This window comes from Podarcis cretensis, assembly GCF_951804945.1.
Source record: "Podarcis cretensis genome assembly, chromosome: 3".
Taxonomy (NCBI): domain Eukaryota; kingdom Metazoa; phylum Chordata; class Lepidosauria; order Squamata; family Lacertidae; genus Podarcis; species Podarcis cretensis.
Genome location: NC_137172.1, coordinates 15612138 through 15633643, shown reverse-complemented (window position 1 = coordinate 15633643; position 21506 = coordinate 15612138). Strand labels below are relative to the sequence as shown.

Below are 21506 nucleotides of genomic sequence, written 5' to 3'. Positions count from 1 at the left end.
TTGCATTTATAATGTTGCTTGCTTCTCTGAATCAGCAAATTACACAAAAGTGGCATAAGCACATATGGAGAGCATGTTGGATTAGGCCACAGGACCATCTAGTCCAGAATCCTGTTCTCACAGCGGCCAACCAGATGCCTGGGTGAAACCAGCGAGCAGGATTTGAGCACAATAGCAACTCTCCCCTCCGGCGGTTTCTATCAACTGGAGTTCAGACGTATTCCTACCTTCAAATAGAAAAGGTTATGCTGGCCTCAGGTAAAGGTAAAGGTAAAGGGACCATTAGGTCCAGTCGTGGCTGACTCTGGGGTTGAGGCACTCATCTCGCTTTATTGGCCGAGGGAGCTGGCGTACAGCTTCCAGGTCATGTGGCCAGCATGACTAAGCCGCTTCTGGCGAACCAGAGCAGCCCACGGAAATGCCGTTTACCTTCCCACCAGAGCGGTACCTGCATGTGGAGGAGCGGAGACACGAACCCGGTTCCCCAGATTACGAGACTAGTGCTCTTAACCACTACACCACACTTGTGGGAGGGTGATTGAAGAAGCGAGCCAAAGAGGAAGCCCTCCATCTGGTGCCTCTGTTTAAATGGCCCCAGCCAGGCTCCCCCCTGGCCAATGGATTGGCTGGTCGGGCTCTGACATGGCCGGGATCCCCTGAGCAATGGGAGACTAAGTCCTCCGCCCCTGGAGGGGAGTGGGTGACCACGCGGTCTACCGCAACTCCTCCCCATGGGGAAGTGGAGCGGATTTCATAATCACTAAGGACATACAAACCCAGCTGAATTCAGGAGCAGGTAGAGAAGTCAGAGAATTCTGGCATAAACTTGAAAGGGGAACAGAAATTGCTCATGTTTGCTTATTCACCCCAGACTCGAGACACTAGGACCTGTTATTTGGAGGTAAAAGTAAAGGACCCCTGGACAGTTAAGTCCAGTCTAAGGTGACTATGGGGTTTTGGCACTCATCTTGCTTTCAGGCCAAGGGAGCCGGCATTTGTCTACAGATAGCTTTCTGGGTCATGTGGCCAGCATGACTAAACCGCTTCTAGTGCAACGGGACACCGTGACAGAAACCAGAGCACACAGAAATGCCGTTTACATTCTGACCACAGTGGTACCTATTTATCTACTTGCACTGGCATGCTTTCGAACTGCAAGGTTGGCAGGAGCTGGGACAGAGCAACAGGAGCTCACTCCGTCGCAGGGATTCAAACCGCCGACCTTCTGATTGGCAAGCCCAAGAGGCTCAGTGGTTTAGACCACAGCACCACCTGCATCCCGCATATTTGGAGGTACAGTATGTCTGAACATGGAAGCTCTGAAATAGAAGGTCCCGCCAAGCGTGTGTGAAGATGGAGCCCTGCCTAATGGATTTATTTATTTAGGCAGCATTCCCATGGTAGCCACAGCTCCTGAACTTTCCTCAAGTTCCTTAGGCAATGATTCATCTTTCCCACTCATGCTGCAATGTTGCCAGCAAGTCTAATTACCTTTGCTGCAATTGGCAATACAAGATGCAGACCGTGTGTGTGTGTGTGTGTGTGTGTGTGTGTGTGCGCGCGCGCGTGCGCGCGCGTCTTTAAGGCCATAAGGAACAGATCTTAAATAATAGACAGTCTCGCCATGATTCTTTTAGCTCCATCATTTAAATGAGGGTATGCGTGGCAAGCTATTTGAGACAGCAAAGGTTGGTGCTGGCGGTGACTTTTAGTGCTTTTTGAAGCGATGCAAAAGATGTTCAGATGAGATGCTTACCTGTTTTATTTACTGAGAACAGCTCTGCTCCCAACCACCTTCAGGCTGCAAAAATTAGAACAAGTACACTTTTAATCATTCACCTGGGAAATGGGAATTGAGACCGAAACAGCGAAAGAGTCTCACCACATGAAAAATGGTGTCATGAAGATTTCTAGCAAATAGCACACTTTGAGCAGCTCCGATGGTCTTCTGATAAAATTCTGGCCAACAAAATGCCACATTTGACAGTTTAAAGGTGGCGGCCCCATTTGATGGAGAGGGCACCGTTTTAGACTTCGTTTGCATGAGGGCTGGAAGAGAATCAAGGCAGTGGAGCAGGGAGTTTCTCAGCAAGGTGTAAAGCCCTTTCTTTGAACGTAAAAAATATTAAACTGCATAAAAGCAAGGACAAAGGCAGAAGGCAGAAGGGAGCAGAGAGAGCAAGGCATTGCATAGGGACAAAGAGATGCATAGCTGTAGACTTAGTTTCTTTTCTTTTTTTAATTGAAAGCTGAGGTGGAGTGCTGTCCTAGAAAGGTCAAGGCCCTGGCCACTTTATCTTGTATGATCAGGGCTGGATCTAGACACATCAAAAAAGTGATTCAGTTCAACGCATTGTAAACTTCATACAGGGAAATCTGGTTGGCGAAAGACTGGACTCCACAGCGCCATCTGGTGTCACAGAGCTATAGCGCATATAAATCGCTTTATCTTTACGAATGTATCTGGGTCCCAGGCCTCCTCCCCAAGTCCTCTCTACACAGCCCTGCTCTCCACCTTCCTTGACTGCTTTTGCTTGGCTGAAATGTGTCATTGAACCACGATGAGGCCTCTTTCATGCCTGGATGGAAATATGTGCGTGTGCGTTTGCAAACCACTGACTTATACATGGCCAACTTATGCGTGGGTTGATTCCCCCCAATTTTACTGCTGGGCACAACATGCATGGAGAGTGCCCGCTTGGATATATGGACCTCTGGCTGAAAAAGGCCTCCTGTTCCTGCTGTAGATGAATCAGAAGAAAGAGTTGTGTCACCGTTACAAACTCCATTGTGCCCCTCCACCTCTTGATGAGTTGATAGGAACTTGAAGGACACTAGAAAGAGGTTTATCATATCCTGGCTAATGGGAAACTGCACAAAGCTGTCAGCAGCATCTGTATTCTAACTGTTTCTGCTTTTCCTTTATTTCTTTCTTTTGCCATTGAACACTGGTATTAGTTTGTTATGAAGTTTCCGGAGACATTGACCCACTTTCAGCTTTTTCCTGTCTGTTGAGACTGTTAAAACGAAGGCGAAAAGAGGGGTGGGGGGGATTTGTTCCTCTGAAGAGAGAGTGCCTTCTTTGAACTGGGTAACTCTTGCGGAGCAAGCCTGGCTACCCTGCCACCTCTCCACCTTCATTTGATCTCCATCCTGCCCACGTGGATGGACAGAGGGTGCGGAGATGGAGCTATATTTGAGTGCCTAAAGAGGTCACCTGGACCCAAGCTGGGGTGACCGTATCTTGGCCAGCTCACGAAAGCTTCTGAGACTTTCCGTTTCAGGAATAAGAACAGCGAAGCATAACAAGACTCTTTTAACGGTGTTTCATCTCTTTGGTGACGCAGGAAAACAGCAGGAAGAATAGGGAGGGGGGGAGTTATTAGAAAAGATTAATAGAGTTCTTCCCCCATTTCCTCCTCCCACTGACACTCCCAAGTAGTAGACACATCTCCTAAAGGAAGAACAAAAAAAAAGACTTTGTATGGTGCTCTGTTTCAAGACAGTGGAGAATACTAATTCGAGGACTGGAGGTGACTGTATTAATCCCTCCAGCATCCGCAGGTAGAAAATGCAATGCACAGGACTTGATTTCTGCATCGCTATTCTGCCAGCAAAGTTGGTTTTCCTGCCAGCTTCCTCTCAACAATAAAGAAAGGGGAATAAATTATGCTGGGAAGGAAAATGGGAAGAGGAGGAGGTGATGTGCATTGAGAGAGAGAGAGAGAGAGAGAGAGAGAGCGCAGCATTTTCTTTGAGACGGATTAACATTCTTTCCAGGTCCCAAAACACAGGTTTCTTTTTCCTCCTCGGGTTCCTAACCGCCCAGATTCTTCTTGCTGAGAATTCAAGGATGCTGAAACACCGTTACCTGGGGATTCATAAAAAGAGAGGGAGGGAGGGAAACATGCAGTAAGAATACTGAACAGACCTCAGCAAACCGCTCAGAGGCACAGGTGTGCAGAAATCAAAGGAGAGGTGTAAATGCGAAAAGTCAAAGTGGTTTTTTTTAAGCTTTTCTGACAGGCATTCTGAATCCTATATCCTATGCATCTCAGGGTAGAAACAGAAACAAGACTGAATTATCCAAACCCAGCAAAGGAGAACTGCACTGGGAGCCCATACCCAGGTGCGTTCCCCATCATTCTGCTCACCTGGGCACCGTTGAATTGACTTGTTTTGCCCTTTGAGCCAGATGCCTGGAGAGTGCTTTTCAGCCTTCAATGTGGGGTTCTTCAGGGTTCAATTTTATCCCACTTGCTGTTCATCTGGATTTTTGGAGTATGTTGTCAGCAATACAGCTGATGACACACAGCATACTGAGTTTTCTTGGTGGAGGAAAACTTCTTAAAAGTTTTCTTTGTGCTGAAACGAATTTGCATTGAAATGAATAAGTTACGCAATTTATATTAAACAGCAGACAGTGAGGTGAATAAGGTGGCATTTGGTGGGAACCAGCTTGCAGCAGAATGGAAACAGCACTGATTGTGATGAATCCAGTTTGGAACAGATATCACTGCCTTCTTACATTCCTTCTCCTGAACACTAGTGGGCACTAGCTCCTGCTGCCCTGGCCACTCCTACTCTTTAAAAAGCATTTGGTCTTCAAAACTGATAGTGTTGCGTACTTCCTATGCCGAACCACCAAGTCCTGCACATGTCACTCTTTTGTGGATGCTCTGAGCTATCATACACACTGGAGCAGTAGTTCTCAGTCTTTTTTCTCTCTTGGCCGCACGTTCGAAATAAAAATTTGCTTGTGCCACACCAAATTTTATTTATCTGTTTGTTAACTTTGTGTACTGCCCTTGGATCTCAGGAGACAAATCTGGATGAAGACAATGCCAGAAGCACTCTATGTCTGAGCGCTGCTGTAGCTTGGCAGAGCAGGCATCATTCAGGAGGTTCCAGCCCAGCTGACCTCCTCTAGGTCAGCCATTGCATCTGCAAGAGTACCAAGTGCAAACATCTGTATGCAGGAACATCTGCACCATCAATGTCTCTTCTGTCATTCTAGTATTGCTTTTTAAGATTTCTAGTGCACTGCAACAAATCTAGGATTGACAATATCACTGCATTCTGTAGAATATATACCGTATTTTTTGCTCTATAAGACTCACTTTTTTCCTCCTAAAAAGTAAGGGGAAATGTGTGTGCATCTTATGGAGCGAATGCAGGCTGCGCAGCTATCCCAGAAGCCAGAATAGCAAGAGGGATCTCTGCTTTCGCTGCACAGCGATCCCTCTTGCTGTTCTGGTTTCTGGGATTCAGAATATTTTTTTTCTTGTTTTCCTCCTCCAAAAACTAGGTGTGTCTTATGGCCTGGTGCGTCATATGGAGTGAAAAATACGGTATATATTCTATGGAATGCAGAAAGAAACACACACACACACACACACATATTAATCCTGGTCCAACTGCACTGGCTACCAATTAGTTTCCAGGCCCAATTCAAAGTGCTGGTTTTGACCTATAAAACCTTAAATGGCTCAGGACCACAATACCTCAAGGACCACCTCTTTCCATATGAACCTCCCCGGACCCCAATATCACCTTCTGAGGCCCTTCTTTGTGTGCCTCCTCCTCGAGAGGTCCAGAGGGTGGCAGCACAAGAACAGACCTTCTCTGCATTGGCTCCCCATCTATGGAATGCTCTCCCCCGGGAAGTTTGCCTGGCGCCTTCATTGTACACCTTTAGGTGCCAGGCAAAAACGTTCCTTTTTAAGCAGGCCTTTAGCTGATCTGATTTACATCCTATGCCCTTTTAAAATGCTTTGTGTGTGGGGGGGGTTGGGTTGTTGTTTTTATTTTTATTATACATTTTGTGGTTTTATGTCTTGATTTTATTCTGTGAACCGCCCTGAGATCCTGGGTATAGGGCAGTATATAAATTCAATTAATAATAATAATAATAATAATAATAATAATAATAATAAATCATCTATATATAATATTTCTACAGAATGCAGTGGTTTTATCTACCATCTATCATCTCTCTCTCTCTTATCTATCTATCTATCTATCTAATCTATCTATCTATCTATCATCTATCTATCTATCTATCTATCTATCATCTATCTATCCACACAAAAACAAATACACACACACAATTTCCTTTATAATATATATAATCAAAACGATGAAAGGAAACCCCCATCACTCCACTATTCAGGCCACCAATATATTTGAAAAAAATCTCCCAGGAGCAACTTTGATTCAATTTTGGACAACTCTTCTGTACAATAAGAAACTGTCACACCTGCTTATCCTCATTTACTAGCAGGTGTGAAATGATGTTTATTAACATGTATTTCCCACTGTGCAGCATCTCATCTTCTCCCTGCTCTATCAAGGCTGCTAAACAAGGCAAACAGGCCATAATATGGTGGCTTGAAGTGTTTTGCATAGTTTTGCATAGCGCTTGGGAGTGAAACTCGACAGCGGTCCTTCCTCTCAACCATGAACATGCGCCAAGCCAAGGTTTATTGCAAGGTTATTCAGTAAGATGTGAGCAGCACTGGCGGTGCGTTTATGTTCCTGGGCTGGTGGAATGGCTGCTCCCCCCTGGCTCCATGCAGAAATATTTGCATGCAGGAAGTTGCATGGGAGACTACCATGCCACAGCCACCCCTTTTTTGGGTTGATATGGAAAATTAACATAGGAGTTTGGATTTGGTCCTCTTTTTTCAAATTACACTATCTAGGATGTTTGACTTACTCCACGTTCCATCTTGCTGGTTCTCCACTTCCCAGGGAGGAAAGGACCGTCACATCAAGGATGTGCAGTGCTTATTATAATTCCCTTTGATATATCCGGCCTGCTGCTGAGACTGTAATCCCAGACTTCCTTCTCCAACTTTCTCTTTCGCTTATCGCTGTCTCCCTCTTTTCCCATGTGCCAGCCAGCTTTCTCCCTGCGTCTCCACTTTGTCTCTCATTCAGTCCTTTGCTCCAGAGACTTTATGAGGAGAGAGCTCCATAGGAAGAGCTGTTAGACAGTGGAACGGTCTCCCTCGGGAGGTGATGGACTCTCCTTTCTTTGAGGTTTTTAAGCAGAGGTTGGATGGCCATCTGTCATGGATGCTTCAGCTGAGATTCCTGTATTTCAAGCAGCTTCGTGGTTCCTTCCAACTCTATAATTCTATGATTTTGTATAATAATATAATAATAATAATAATTTATTATTTATACCCCGCCCATCTGGCTGGGTTTCCCCAGCCACTCTGGGCAGCTTCCAACAGAACACTAAAATACAATAACCTATTAAACATTAAAAGCTTCCCTAAACAGGGCTGCCTTCAGATGTCTTCTAAAAGTCTGGTAGTTGTTTTTCTCTTTGAAATCTGGTGGGAGGGCGTTTTACAGGGTGGGTGCCACTAGTGAGAAGGCCCTCTGCCTGGTTCCCTGTAACTTGGCTTCTCGCAGCGAGGGAACCACCAGAAGGCCCTTGGCGCTGGACCTCAGTGTCTGGGCAGAACGATGGGGGTGGAGACGCTCCTTCAGGTATACTGGAACGAGGGCGTTTAGGGCTTTAAAGGTCAGCACCAACACTTTGAATTGTGCTCAGAAACATACTGGGAGCTAGTGTAGGTCTTTCAAGACCAGTGTCTTGAAAGTCTCAGTGGCTGCTCCCAGTTACCAGTCTAGCTGCCGCATTCTGGATTAGTTGTAGTTTCCGAGTCACCTTCAAAGGTAGCCCCACATAGAACTCATTGCAGTAGTCCAAGCGAGAGATCTCTTGGATATCTTTGTTCTGCAGGTGGCAGGTGAGTTTGAGCATTTTTCAGAACCTCCTTCCCCTCGCTGTGCATTGTGCTGCTGCTGCTACCACACTCTCCCATCCTTGACAGCTGTCATGTGCAGAAGAATGCACTAATGTGTTGCTGGTGGTGACCCACTCCCAGCCCAGACCTATTTACATCCACCTGGACTGAAAGGTAATATGCCAAGAAGCCAGTGACAAGCCCCCTGTCTCCTCCTCTTGGTCCCCCACACTGCGAAATTATCGTGTCATCGGCTCATCACCCACGACACAAAGGTGCTCATGACTTGGATGGAACGGGGGAGAAGAGGCAACCAGGAGCTCAGACAAATTACTGGAAACTGGGTCGTTCAGTAGCCAGGGCTGCTAAAAATGGAGCACCTGTAATAAGGTTTGATTACCTGGTGCTGAAGGCTAGCGACAACAGGTGGCCATTTCCACCATGATCTGCTTTCAGTAGGCAGCTGTAAGCCAAAATGGAGAAGAATGCTGATGCGTGGGCCAATAGCCCAGGGGCATAACATGGCCAGGGCGATTGCCCTGGGTGCATTTTTATGGGAAGGGGGCATTGCTCCCACTGCCCTCCCTGAGGCAGTCCTGCACCGCAAGACTGCTCTGGGAGGGTGGCAAGAGAAGGACATGGGAGCCATGAACCCTTCGATCCCAGCTATGGTAGCAAAGGTGAGGCTGGGGTCAAGGGGAACATGGCTGTTGCTTCCTTCTTGCACCATCCTTCCTTGCACCATCCCAACCCTGCAAAGACCCTCAGGGAGGGCGGGTGTGGACACAGCAACCATGTGCTCTGCAACGCCAGCCTTGCTTTTCCTAGAGAGGCTGGGATCAAAGGCACATGTTCACACAACACTCTCCTTGCAAGTGGCCTTGCAAGGCTCGGATCAGGGAAGGAGGGCACAAGGAGGGCGCAACAGCCATGTCACTCCAGCTGCAGCGGGGGCTGGATGGGCCCAGAGGGCTCTGCCTGTCCCCCACACCTCACCCCACCCCGGTGTGGGCTTGCAGGCACCCACCCACCCACCCCTGGGCAGTATAGAGCCATGCTCTGCTGCTGCCATAGGCTGATCCACTATGTGAGTTCCTAGCCACAGAAGCTGTGGGGAAGTGGGGGGCATGGGAATAAGTCATTGGCCCCTCGAAATTTCAACAATTTCTCCTTCCATCACTGAATAAGAGGAAATGTTGTCCCATTTTTGTGACCTGTGAATGGGACCATAGAAGTTGGGTGACATTAAAAAACAAAACAAAACAAAACAAAAAACTTGGCACAATTTATTTGTTTGTTTGTTTGATTTTTGTATATAGCCATATACAGTGGTACATACGCTTCATGTTACAGACGCTTCAGGTTACAGACTCCGCTAACCCAGAAATAGTACCTCGGGTTAAGAACTTTGCTTCAGGATGAGAACAGAAATTGTGCAGGAGTGGCATGGCGGCAGCGGGAGGCCCCATTAGCTAAAGTGGTGCTTCAGGTTAAGAACAGTTTCAGGTTAAGAATGGACCTCCAGAATGAATTAAGTTCTTAACCCGAGGTACCACTGTAGTACCATTTCTATTGTGCTGGGATGCGGGTGGTGCTGTGGTCTAAACCACCAAGCCTCTTGGGCTTGCTGATTGGAAGGTTGGCAGTTCGAATCCCCATGACGAGGTGAGCTCCTGTGGCCTTGTCCCAGCTCCTGCCAACCTAGTAGTTCGAAAGCACGCCAGTGCAAGTAGATAAATAGGTACCGCTGTGGTGGGAAGGTAAACGGTGTTTTCATGTGCTCTGGCTTCCGTCATTTTGTTCAATTGTGCCAGAAGAGGTTTAGTCATGTTGGCCACATGACCTGGAAATCTGTCTGTGGATAAACGCCGGCTCCTTTGGCCTGAAAAGTGAGAGGAACACCGCACCCCATAGTTGCCTTTGACTGGACTTAACCATCCAGGGGTCCAATTGTGCTAGGACCTGCTGGTAACAGGCCTTTGCAATGTTCTCTGCAGCCTTAATTCGTCTCAACGGAGCCATCACCGCCAAACAGCTGAGACTACCCCATCTGCCCAAGGAGCAAGAGGTGGCTTAATTCATTTCTCACTTTCCTTTAAGGACACCTGAATCCTGGAGCACAACATTTTCAGCTCTCCACAATGGCAACTTGCTCACAGCCGAGAATGCTGGTCCATCGCCCTGTTCTGAAGCGACAACAGATTAGTATGAATTGGAATAAAAGACCTACTCATTTGCAACTTGCATGCCAAGGATTAATTTTGCTTGTAGGGACAGTGTGGTGTCACGATGATATGAATCAAAGGCTGCTTTGGGGTGAGAATAACTAAGTGTATTTGTTTACATACATTACGGTTCTCCTCTGGCAGATTGTGCCATACCCTGTGGCAAACGAGGAATCAAGCTAAATATGCCTCATTTTCCAGTTCTAATATGCCATGTCTATGCTGGAAGGGACATTGGAGTGGGGGGTGGGTACCATCTGCCAGCTGAACCAACTACTTGCACTTAAAAGAACAAACATCAATGGCTACTAAAGAAAAGCTTGCAGATTTAGGAAGGAGCACATTGCAGTTTTTAGAGCTCTGCCCAATCAGTGGCAAGCTCTGCGTAGTAAACCAACTCTGCATCTATAGAGCTTTACAACTTCTTCCTTTTGGAGGGATAACATGGGCGTGGCCAGGATTTATGTGGGGGGCGGGGCAGGACACCCACCTGTCATCATCCTCTGTCTGGCTCTGTCCAGCAATTTCAGAATGAAATGTCTCAACAACAGTTGTTTTATTTATTTATATATATATATATATTTAATGAAATTTACTGTTTTACAATTTAGAGTATTCATTTAAACAACCTTAAAATATCAATGACTTCCCTTCTTCTGTTTCCATGGTTCATTTTGCTTAACAATAAATCCCTGCATATTTTACATAAACTAAACCATTCAGTACTCCATTATTACATCCATCAAAACTTGTTTACACTGTTGAATTTATCTTAATGCTGCCGGCATCTTCAGCTGTTCACAATTATTTCCCATATATTCAATAAACATTTTCCAATCTTCTCTAAACACATGTTCTTCTTGTTCTCTTATTCTATATGTTAGGTCCGCAAGCTGTGCATATTCCATCAGTTTAAGTTGCCATTCTTCTTTAGTTGAGACCTCGCTCTTTTTCCATTTTGGGGCTAACAAAACATGGGCCACAGTAGTGGCATACATAAATAACTTTTTTTGACATCTGGGCATTTCTGTCTGAATTATCCCCAACACAAAGCACTCTGTTTTTCTTACTTTTTTTGAAAAGTGCTTTTAATCATTTTTTTTCAATTCATTATGGATTGTTTCCCAATACTCTTACCTTTTTACAGGTCCAAACAACAGTTGTTTTAAATTACAGTACTTTCTTCTTACTCAGGAAAATCTGTCAAAATCTTTCTACAATTTCTACTTTTAGTTAAGTATTTTTATTTATTTACTTGATTTAGATGCCCCTCCCTGCTCCCTAGCTACACCCATGAGGAATAACCACTCAGTGCTAAAGGGGAACATGTTAATACTGATCCTTCAATCAGAGGGTCAAAGTGAGGATGACACACTTTGGGAACAAAACGAGAACTTTATTTACACTCAGTGAGGGTTGTAACATAATAATTACCCTGATGAGGCACAATTCTTTGTTTCAGACAAACACTCTGTGTGTCGAGGTCCCCAAGCCACCCTCAAATAAAACACAGTTCACACAGAATTTCTGTTTAAGGTTTTTGGCACAATTTTTTGTCCACAACTTTATTGATTACAGAATGTGAGTGGTTGCTTAGGCATTGGTTCGCGAGTATCTGTTCCCACCTAGAAGTAGGAACAGAACTGACATCCACAAGCCTGCGAAAGTCAATAAGGGAAAAGATTTTGGGGAGAGAACAGAGCTGCGTGCCAGACCCTCCCCTCTCCCCAAATGCTCCCAGGGGCTCTTGCGTGGCCCTAGCCACTTGACAGGGGTTCGGACAAGAGCATGGCGAATCCCTGGATTCCTTTAACGGAATACCCTTGCAGCAGCAGCATTGGAGGGGCAGGCACAGCCAACCATACCCCCTCCACCAACCCAATTTAACCAATGCCTAACCACAACCTTACAAGTTGTGATGATTTTGCTACTCAGTAGGCAAAAAACCAAATGGCCAATCAGCCAAATGGAAAAATTCCTACCAGGCCCCTGCCCCAAAGCAGACAACCCCATGACAGGCATAGCAAGGTCAACGCAAACAGCCCTAAATATAGGGAGCGTGGGTGGGTGATCCGATGCACAGAGTGAAAAGACTCAAGGCCCCTTGGCTGTCAATCATAAATTGCAACATCAAATTGTCCCCAATGACCAAGAGGTGCCCAATAAGATTCGTGGTTATCCAAACTAACCCGCCCAGCAACAGAGGGATGTCTTGCTTGCCCCCACCGCAACACGTGCTCTCTATGAAGGAGAACACGCTTTATGGAAATAGCTAAGAACTTCCTCTAAATTCACACATTAAACATCTCTCTGAACAGACTAACTCCTCCTAGAATGCCTATTGGTCTTACACAATGAGTAAGACACTCCCAGCGCCTTCTAGGAGCCTTACCAAACCATCTGGGTTGCCCTGATTAGCTGATCCTTAATTCATCTCTAACCAAGGCTCTGAACGGAACCCTGTCTAGGCACTTTCAAAGCCCTAACTAGCACAGACTGACAGATAAGTCCCTATCTGAGGTTTCACAGACAGTCAAGCCCTACCTAACTGCAGTGACAGACTTTAGGCTCTCAGATTTCAGTGGCGCCCTGTGTGACGCTAAAATTCAGCACCCCCTGCCTCATGTGCTCCGTTCTAAAGCATTGTTTTTGTGCCCCCTGCAGTATGGTGCCGACTGCGGCCATACCAGTTGTACCACCCTAAAACCATCTCTTTCAACAGGTTCCAATGTTAAACTCTTTGCTCTTTCTCTAGATTGGATTACACTCCACCCAGCCCTGTTTGGTTCCTGACCAAAGGTCAGTGCATCACAAGAACTATACAGTCTCCAACAGACCTAATGTTTTGTTTTAGTACAGACAGGAGATTGGCACATGTAGCAGAGGAATAGCTGTTTCAGACTGGTCTGTGACACTTTGCCTAGAAATAAAAAAAATACCCAAAACCTGTTGTATAAGTGGACGGAAAATAAATCTGACTGAAAAACCCACCTCCAAATGACTCCCCACTCACTGATAATTGTATCATTTGAACCCACATACAGGCAATCCATATAATATGTACATGTTTGAATGCTGAGCCCCAGCAGCCGGTCAAGCACAGAGGAATTCATATGCTAAGCAACTACGAAGAGGCTGGGTCAGCAAGACTGCTCGACTGATATCTTTTCCCATGAGCTATGGAGATTTCTCTTTGAGCACCTCATTACCAGGGCGCATAAGTTGCAACTTCCTCCTGATCATTGGAGAAGGGCAAGGAAGGTCATAAATGTTCTTCTCTGCTCAATGATCCATACAGCCAGAGCAATATCCATTGCAGGCAAATTTCAAGGCAGGGATATGCTGAGATGTACAGCACAGCAAACATCTTAAATGAGTTTAGTTAGGGAAGGGAAGTGTTCACTGAAGCAGCCAGCAAGGTCAGGTTTGTGGATCTAGGAGCACGATTCTCATGGGTGAGAGAGGTCCTAAGTTCACTTCTCAGAAAAGTCTGAACTCTTGGGCGAATAAAGGCCATACCTTTGTGGTACATTGTGTCCTTTCCTCTAGAAGATACAGTTCTGCAAGATCTTAGGTAGGAGACACTGAGAGGAACCTCTACCCAAGACCACCTTGCAGTGTTTCTCAAAACTGGGTCTTGGACTGGTTGTTGGACTACAACTCCCATCATTCTTGACCACTAGTCTTGCTAGCTAGGGATGATGGGAGTTGTAGCTCAACAACAGCTGGGGACCCAAGTTTGAGATACTGTATTTTTCACTACATAAGATGCACTTTTTTCTTCCTAAAAAGTAAGGGGAAATGTCTGTGCGTCTTATGGAGCGAATGCGTAGTCCCTGGAGCCGAATTGCCCAGGGGCAAAATGCAGATCATGCTTGCTTTTTTTTTGAAAAAGGTAAGTGGGTGTTGAAACGAAGCCGCTGATCGTTTGCCGATTGGGGAGAGAGATAAGGGACGCTAGAGATAAAGGAGGCTGCCTGGGAGGGGGGAGGTAAAGACAGCAAACTTACAAAAGGGGAGGAACAGGAAGACTAAAGCAATAAGGAGAGAAATTAGAAGAAAAGGAGGTGCAAAAAACTGCTCCAGCTAAGGAAAAGACACTAAGGCAAACAAGAGGGAAGGGAGTGTTGAAGGGAAGCAGCAGATCGGCAAGCGATTGGGAGGGAGATAAGGGAGGCTAGTGATAAAGGAGGCTGCCTGGGAGCAGGGAGGTAAAAGCCCATGGATCCTCAGGATTTTTGCATTGGGTCACCCCTTATTCACCATCAGATCACATGTCTGTGGCCACAGCATGAACTACAAAAATCATACAATCCACTGTTTCGTTCAGAATATTTTTTTTCTTGTTTTCCTCTTCTAAAAACTAGGTGCATCTTATGATCAGGTGCGTCTTATGGAGCGAAGAATACGGTACACTGTGAGAGTCACTGCAGTCAAAACCAAGAATACTTGGCTTCCTGGTCCGATGTTCTTAGCTGTGATTCTTCCCTCACAATAAAGGATCTTATAGGTTCATATGAAGCCCCTTTATCTTTCAAAAGAGGTGCAGCTCAGAGATGGAGCATGTGCTTTGAAACTGGAGCTGTCTGCATGCAATCACCAGCCAAAAGGATCTCAGATAGCACAGCTGGAAAAATGTCCCCACCCCAAAGAGTCACTCCAGCCACAGGAGATCCAAAGGGCCGGGTGGACTAATGGTTCAACTCAGTATTGCTACTTCATGTGCTCACATTCTTACACACTGCATATCCATTTGGAATACAGGGCACACTTAGGACATATGTAAGGGAGGCAGCTAGGGACGTGGGTGTCGCTGTGGGTAAAACCTCAGCGCCTAGGACTTGCCGATCGCATGGTCGGCAGTTCGAATCTCCATGGCGGGGTGTGCTCCCGTCGTTCGGTCCCAGCGCCTGCCAACATAGCAGTTTGAAAGCACCTCCGGGTGCAAGTAGATAAATAGGGACTGCTTACCAGCGGGAAGGTAAATGGCGTTCCGTGTGCTGCGCTGGCTCGCCAGATGCAGCTTGTCGTGCTGGCCACGTGACCCCGGAAGTGTCTGCGGACAGCGCTGGCTCCCGGCCTATAGAGTGAGATGAGTGCACAACCCTAGAGTCTGGCAAGACTGGCCTGTACGGGCAGGGGTACCTTTACCTTTACCTAAGGGAGGCAGCTGGACATTTGGAGAACAAGGGAGTCAAAGATGTGCTAAAGGAGATTGCAAAGAAACTGAATGCAATCTTTGTATCTGTTCTCATAGCAGAACTGAAAGGACAGAAAAGCAGAATGCAATTGTTGCCTCTGTCCTCACAGCAGGAGAGGACAGAGAAACAGAATGCAATCTTTGCATCTGTATTCACTGCAGAAGAGAGAGGACAGATCTTGGTGGCTCAACTAATTTTTTTTCCAAGAAGAGAGCCTGAGGAACTGAGACAAAGGCGACAAACATGTTAGGGGCTTGAAACGCAGCAAGGTTTCAAGTCACAATCTTATGTTGCTATACAGACCTGAGAGGGGGCAGGGAAATCTTCACCCAGTGCCCATTACCTGATTTGTTTCCCTGCACCAAACTCCAATTCACTGAAGCTGTCATCTGCTCAAGTTGGTACATGCCTCAGCTTAACCATAGATTCCTTTTCAAAATGGATGGAAGCTGATTTGAAGGAGAGCACATCAAACAGGAGTATTCCTTAAGAAGCTACAGGATACCTATGGATTGTGGATAATATCAGGTGTACTCAGCTTCAAACACCAGCAGTGGAAGCGAACTGGAGCTGGAGTAATATGTACACAGCCAAATAGTGGGGACCTTTTCAGCAAATTGAAAACAAATCACCAGTGTAAGACCAAATTCTAAAAAAGAGATTGAGGAGTGTGTGGGACATTGCAAACTGGTTAGCTTACTGCCACTTATAGAAAAGCTCATGGAAAGTGTGATTAAAGAGAGAATTACTGAAAATATAGAAGAACAAGTCTTGCTGAGGAAGAACCAGCATGGCTTTTGCAGGCGTACGGCTCTTAGAGCTCTCTGACAGTGAGCATATGGTTAGGGCTAGTCATTTTATACTTAGACTTTCCGAAAGCATTTAATAACGTACCTCACACACAAAAATCCCAGCACGCTCTCATGTTCCCAATCTTTTGGGAAATCTCCCTAGCTTGACTGCATGCTGCCATCCATACATGTAAAGTATGGATGGTATACCTTTCTGTTTTTAACCAATAGTCAGAAAAAGCCCCAGCAAAAGCGAGTCTTCTATTATGGGGAATTAGCAGGGAGGCAAGGAAGCCAGAGGTCAGAGCAATCGAACATGTAATTTAGTGCACTAATGGATAGATTAATTCCTGAGAAAAGAGTCACTTTGGACTGTTTGGACTGCTGGGGAAGGAGGTGAGAAAGACCAGAAGAGAGGGAACTGCCTGTGTGATGTGGAAAGGCTGAGGAGAGAGGAACTTAATGCCTCATTAGGAGATGAGAGGGCAAAACAAGTTGAACAACATAGAAAGAGCTGAATTGGCCAGAGAAAGAGTGGTTTTATGCCTCTTGCATGGGGTCGGGGAGCTACTTCTGTGATCCATGCCTCCACCTAGGATGCTTTCACAGACAACATGGAGGTCTTTGAGACAAGATGTTAAGGGCATATTTAAAATGGCAGAAGTATCTGCTTCGTAGGCAGCACTACGAAGGCCTCAGTGAAATGAATCGTACCAGGTTCTCCTCTTCATTTCAATGGGACCTTGCAGGAGAGAACTTCCTTACAGATTGTGTCCATTATTTGGGAAATGATGGATGATTTTCTGCAAGTCCTGGAGTCTTTCAACACTTGGAGGTCTTTGCTGGCTTTATGTGAGCACCGAGCCAATAAATCTCCTTTAGTATTCTTTATCGGGTTACTTAAGCCAGAACGGGCCTTTAATTCTGAATTGCCTTGTCTTGCTGCCCACTGAACACTTAAAACAAAAATTAAAAGAAGCCCATCTCTGACAGTTAGTAAATGAATTAACACTGGGGAGAAGAATGGGCTACATAGTGTGTGGGTGAGCAAGGGCAAATCCAGCTGCCTAAAGTGTACCAGAGAGCCCTGCAGTTGCCAGACCTGAAGGTGTTTTTTTTAAAAAAGGTAGTAGCTGTGGCTGTAGCATTTGCAAGCAGTGCTCTTTGGGAAAAAGGCAGTGAGTGGCTGTCCCATCCTTATTCACTCTTACATAGAACCCCCATGTATAAAAGTAAAGTAAATTTCATTCAGGGTGAGGATCTGCTTAATAGTCAGGTGGTGATTTGGTCTGGCTGTGGCCCACGATGGTGATTTGGTGGCCGGCTGGGGAGGACTGCAGGCCTGCCTGCGGATTGGTCAATGGCAGGCAGGCCTGGGTCTGGGGATTCACTAGGGGGCGGGCCCAACTGGCCAATGGGGAATATGTTGAGGCCGGCTCAGGTCTCCTCCTCAGTCTTTAAACTGGAACATTTGTGGTATAAAAAGTTACAGGATTTCAGCATGAAGCTACTGGATAGCTCAGTCAGTAAAACTTGAGTCTCTTAATCTCAGGGTTGTGGGTGCAAGCCCCATGTGGGGCAAAAGATTCCTGCTTTGCAAGGGGTTGGACTAGATGACTGAAATATACTTGGAGTCGAGAGTGGATTTCATGCTCTTTATTCAGCTCATAGTGGTGAGGAGGAATGGAAGCTTTATATACATGTCTGCTTTATATACATTATTTACACAATGGGCCCCACGTGGTTGGCTAATTCCAGGATTCTCCTGTAGGCCAATCAGGTTGTGGATTCACTTCCACCTGGAGCTGGATTGGGTGGCTCCTGTGGACCAATCAGACTGCTGCATTCTGGGTCCTATTGTTCTAGGACCAATCAGACTGCTGCATTCTGAATCCTATTGTTCTAGGACCAAATCAGACTGCTGCATTTTGGATCCTATTCAACTCAGTACATAACAATGACCCTTGTGGTTCATCCCAGCTCTACAATTCTATGATTCTATACTGCCCCAGGGACATGCACTGATTAGAAACCAAAAAAATATGCCCAGCCTTTCAACTCTATGATTCTGACTGGTTGTAAGTACGAAGGCAGGCCGGTCAGAGGCTGGTTGAGGGCAGACTGAGGCTGGTGGGTTATAGTCCTCAGAAGCCCTTAATGACTAGCCTTCATGACTTGCTGGAGTGCATAGAACAAGGCTATTTGCAGAAGTCTTGCTTCCATGTCAAGAAAATTCCCCTGCAACCGTCTCATCTGGAGGAAATGGCCCCTGAACCACATTTCGCTTGGTTTATTTATTTACAACTTAATCATTATCACAGCCTGAGATCTGCTACAATACAGATCTCTGGAGTTTTGACAGAATCTGAATTAATACGGCACTCAGGGGTTAGACTGAAACTCCAAGGCCTTGATTTCCCAGCTGAGTCGGCTATTATGAAAAGACAGGAGCTACAAAGAGCCAGATTATACAGCTCCTCAGAACACAGGCGGCTTAGGCAGAAATCCGTCCCCTGGGATTGGAAAAGCAGCTGGTCTCATTGTCCAGCATTTTTAGGATGTGTTAATGTTACAGAAAGTTTGCTCAAAATAATATCCAGATGGTGCCCGGTCCAGGGGAAACACACACACACACACACACACACACACACACACACAGAGAGAGAGAGAGAGATTTGCAGCAGCTTTAGCAGGGTGTTGGTGCAGTTGTGGCAAGAGAGGCCTTGCAGTAGATATGTAGTGAGACTACTTCTGTTTGACACAGGCTCCTGAGGGATGAGTGCTAAAGGTTCATCTATCATCCCCCTTAGTTCAGACAAGTAACTACAAATATTGTTCCTTTTGTCTGTGTGGTGTATGATTTTGTCTGTGTGGTGTATGATTTTGCGTGTCGAGTTCCTGCCCCCCCCCAGTGATAATAATGACACATGACACAATTATTAAGGTTAATGGGCAAAATAAGGCCACAACATTATTGGTTACAGGTGATGAGCGGTATTGGCTTAGGCATTGGTCGTAACCAACTATATCCGACTTCAGCCCGTCTGCTTGAAGTCCAGGAAGGCTTAACCACCAGTAGGGGGAGTCCTGCTGATGCACATCAACTAGGAACTCCCCTGGGGTCACTTTTGGGGGTGTGCCGTAGGCCCTCACCTCCCCAGGCTTCAGTCAGGGACAAGCCCCCCAGAATCCTTTATCGGACTACTCTTAGAGAGCCAGTGTGGTGTAGTGGTTGAGAGCGGCAAACTCGTTATCTGGTGAACTGGGTTTGCATCTCCACTCCTCCACATGCAGCTGCTGGGTGACCTTGGGCCAGTCACACTTCTCTGAAGTCTCTCAGCCCCACTCACCTCACAGAGTGTTTGTTGTGGGGGAGGAAGGGAAAGGAGAATGTTAGCCACTTTGAGACTCCTTTGGGTAGTGATAAAGTGGGATATCAAATCCAAACTCTTCTCTTCTTCAATATGTGGGGCAGGTGATGGCGCTACCTCCCCTCTTCTGTCTACAGAACTATACCAATGACTAACCTCCAATACCAAGACAGTTGTGATGATTTGCTACGAGGTAGGTGAAAACCAAGTGGCTGGTGCCAATTTGCCAAGGGGAAAAATTTCTACCAGGCCCCTCAACGGCGACCAACCAAGGTCCATAGCAAGGTCAAGGAACGAAAACCTTAAAGGGCGGGAGGGTGGGAAAAGCAAGAACAGCTGGTAGGAGGCAAAGAGGGAGATCCCCGGCTGCGTCCTGCCTTAAATAGGGCAGGCCATGCCCCCCGAGCCAGCCGATTGGCCAGCCAGGGGGCGACATGGCCGGGAACCCCCCCAATTGCACAGGGGCTGGGCTCCACCGCCGCATGTGTGGTGGGGCCGTGACGCCCTCAACCGCACCTCCTCCATAGGGCGGAAGTGGCTTTGGCATGGGGCTTCATAGGTATGCTACGGCCTTGTGGGTACCATTATCTTCCCTCGTCGCTGGGGACTCCTGCACCCATAGCCCAAGTTGGTTTGAGTCGAGACAGCTGAGTTTCAATTCAAGAAATATTTATTAAAAGCACACACACAGCTTCGCACGAGGATATAAAGAGAATATGAAACAAAAGTTTATTACACTTTCAAAGACACAACGTTCTACTAGTTGAGGTGACCGGTCAGCCCATCCCAGTGGATAATCTAACACAGCAGCAATCCACCAATGTCCAAGGGGGAGAGAGCATCCCATAATTATCCAACTCTCCCCCCCCCCCCAGAAACAATTTTTAGGTTTCCTATATGGTGACGATGGAAGCCAACTGGTTATCCAAAATGCCTCCCTTCCCCCTAATTATAACCCCCACCAGCGTGCTATCCTAATGTCTGCAAAAGTCCCCAGTTATTTGGGTATTTCTATGTTTGTGCTTTATCGGGACGCAGGTGGCGCTGTGGGTTAAAGCCTCAGCGCCTAGGGCTTGCCGATCGAAAGGTCGGCGGTTCGAATCCCTGCGGCGGGGTGCGCTCCCGCTGCTCGGTCCCAGCGCCTGCCAACCTAGCAGCTCGAAAGCACCTCCGGGTGCAAGTAGATAAATAGGGACCGCTTACCAGCGGGAAGGTAAACGGCGTTTCCGTGTGCGGCTCTGGCTCTGGCTCTGGCCAGAGCAGCGATGTCACGCTGGCCACGTGACCCGGAAGTGTCTCCGGACAGCGCTGGCCCCTGGCCTCTTAAGTGAGATGGGCGCACAACCCCAGAGTCTGTCAAGACTGGCCCGTACGGGCAGGGGTACCTTTACCTTTACCTTATGTTTGTGCTTTATACCGCCAACTTCCCGTCACCAGTATTTTCATTCAGCCTAACTGCAAGCTTGCTAGATTTCCCGCTATGATACATTTAATTCTTACTGTACGATCTGTCAAAATATCACCCCTTTCCCTCTTCCTTTATGTGCTTATACCATCAGCCTTGTGCTGAAAATATGTATTTATAAATACAGATCTCTCCTTCGGGAAAGCATTTACGCATTCCCCGCCTGTAGTCTGAAGTGACTTATTCCAGCCACGGATAACCTAGTAACATCGGAAGCTGCCTTATACTGTATCAGATTGTTGGTTCATCTAGTTCAGTGTTGTTTACACTGGCTGGCAACAGCTCTCCAGAGTTTCAGGCACATATGCCAAAGAATGAACCTGTGACCTTTAGGTTAGATTACTGCCATGCATTATACCTAGGGCAGCCAGGCAGTTTTTGTGCTTCTATTTTGTGATTTGATCTTGTGAACTTCCCATAGATCTTCAGGTAGAATAATAATAATAATAATAATAATAATAATAATAATAATAATAATAATTCTGCAGAATCTTTGCTGCTGAGATATGGTCCTTACCACTGCTGCATTTGTAGACCACACCTCAGAACGCAACAGAAATTTTATTTATTCATTCTAATTATCTGTAACCTACTCTTCATTATTCACACAATCCCACAGAGAGGAACAAAATTTGAATGTGATAACAATAATTATTAACAATTCAATTTATATCCTGCTCTTTCTCCCAA

The 21506-nt window shown here is 46.3% G+C and overlaps 1 long non-coding RNA gene across 1 annotated transcript in view; it reads left to right on the top strand.

Annotated features, from left to right (window-relative positions):
* Window positions 1-203: 203 nt before the first annotated feature.
* The window catches only part of LOC307211992, a 964702-nt gene continuing 943399 nt past the window's right edge, over window positions 204-21506 (top strand). Inside the window, exon 1 of the long non-coding RNA XR_013836697.1 lies at window positions 204-217. This is a non-coding gene — a long non-coding RNA (uncharacterized lncRNA). The remainder of the gene's footprint in view (window positions 218-21506) is intronic.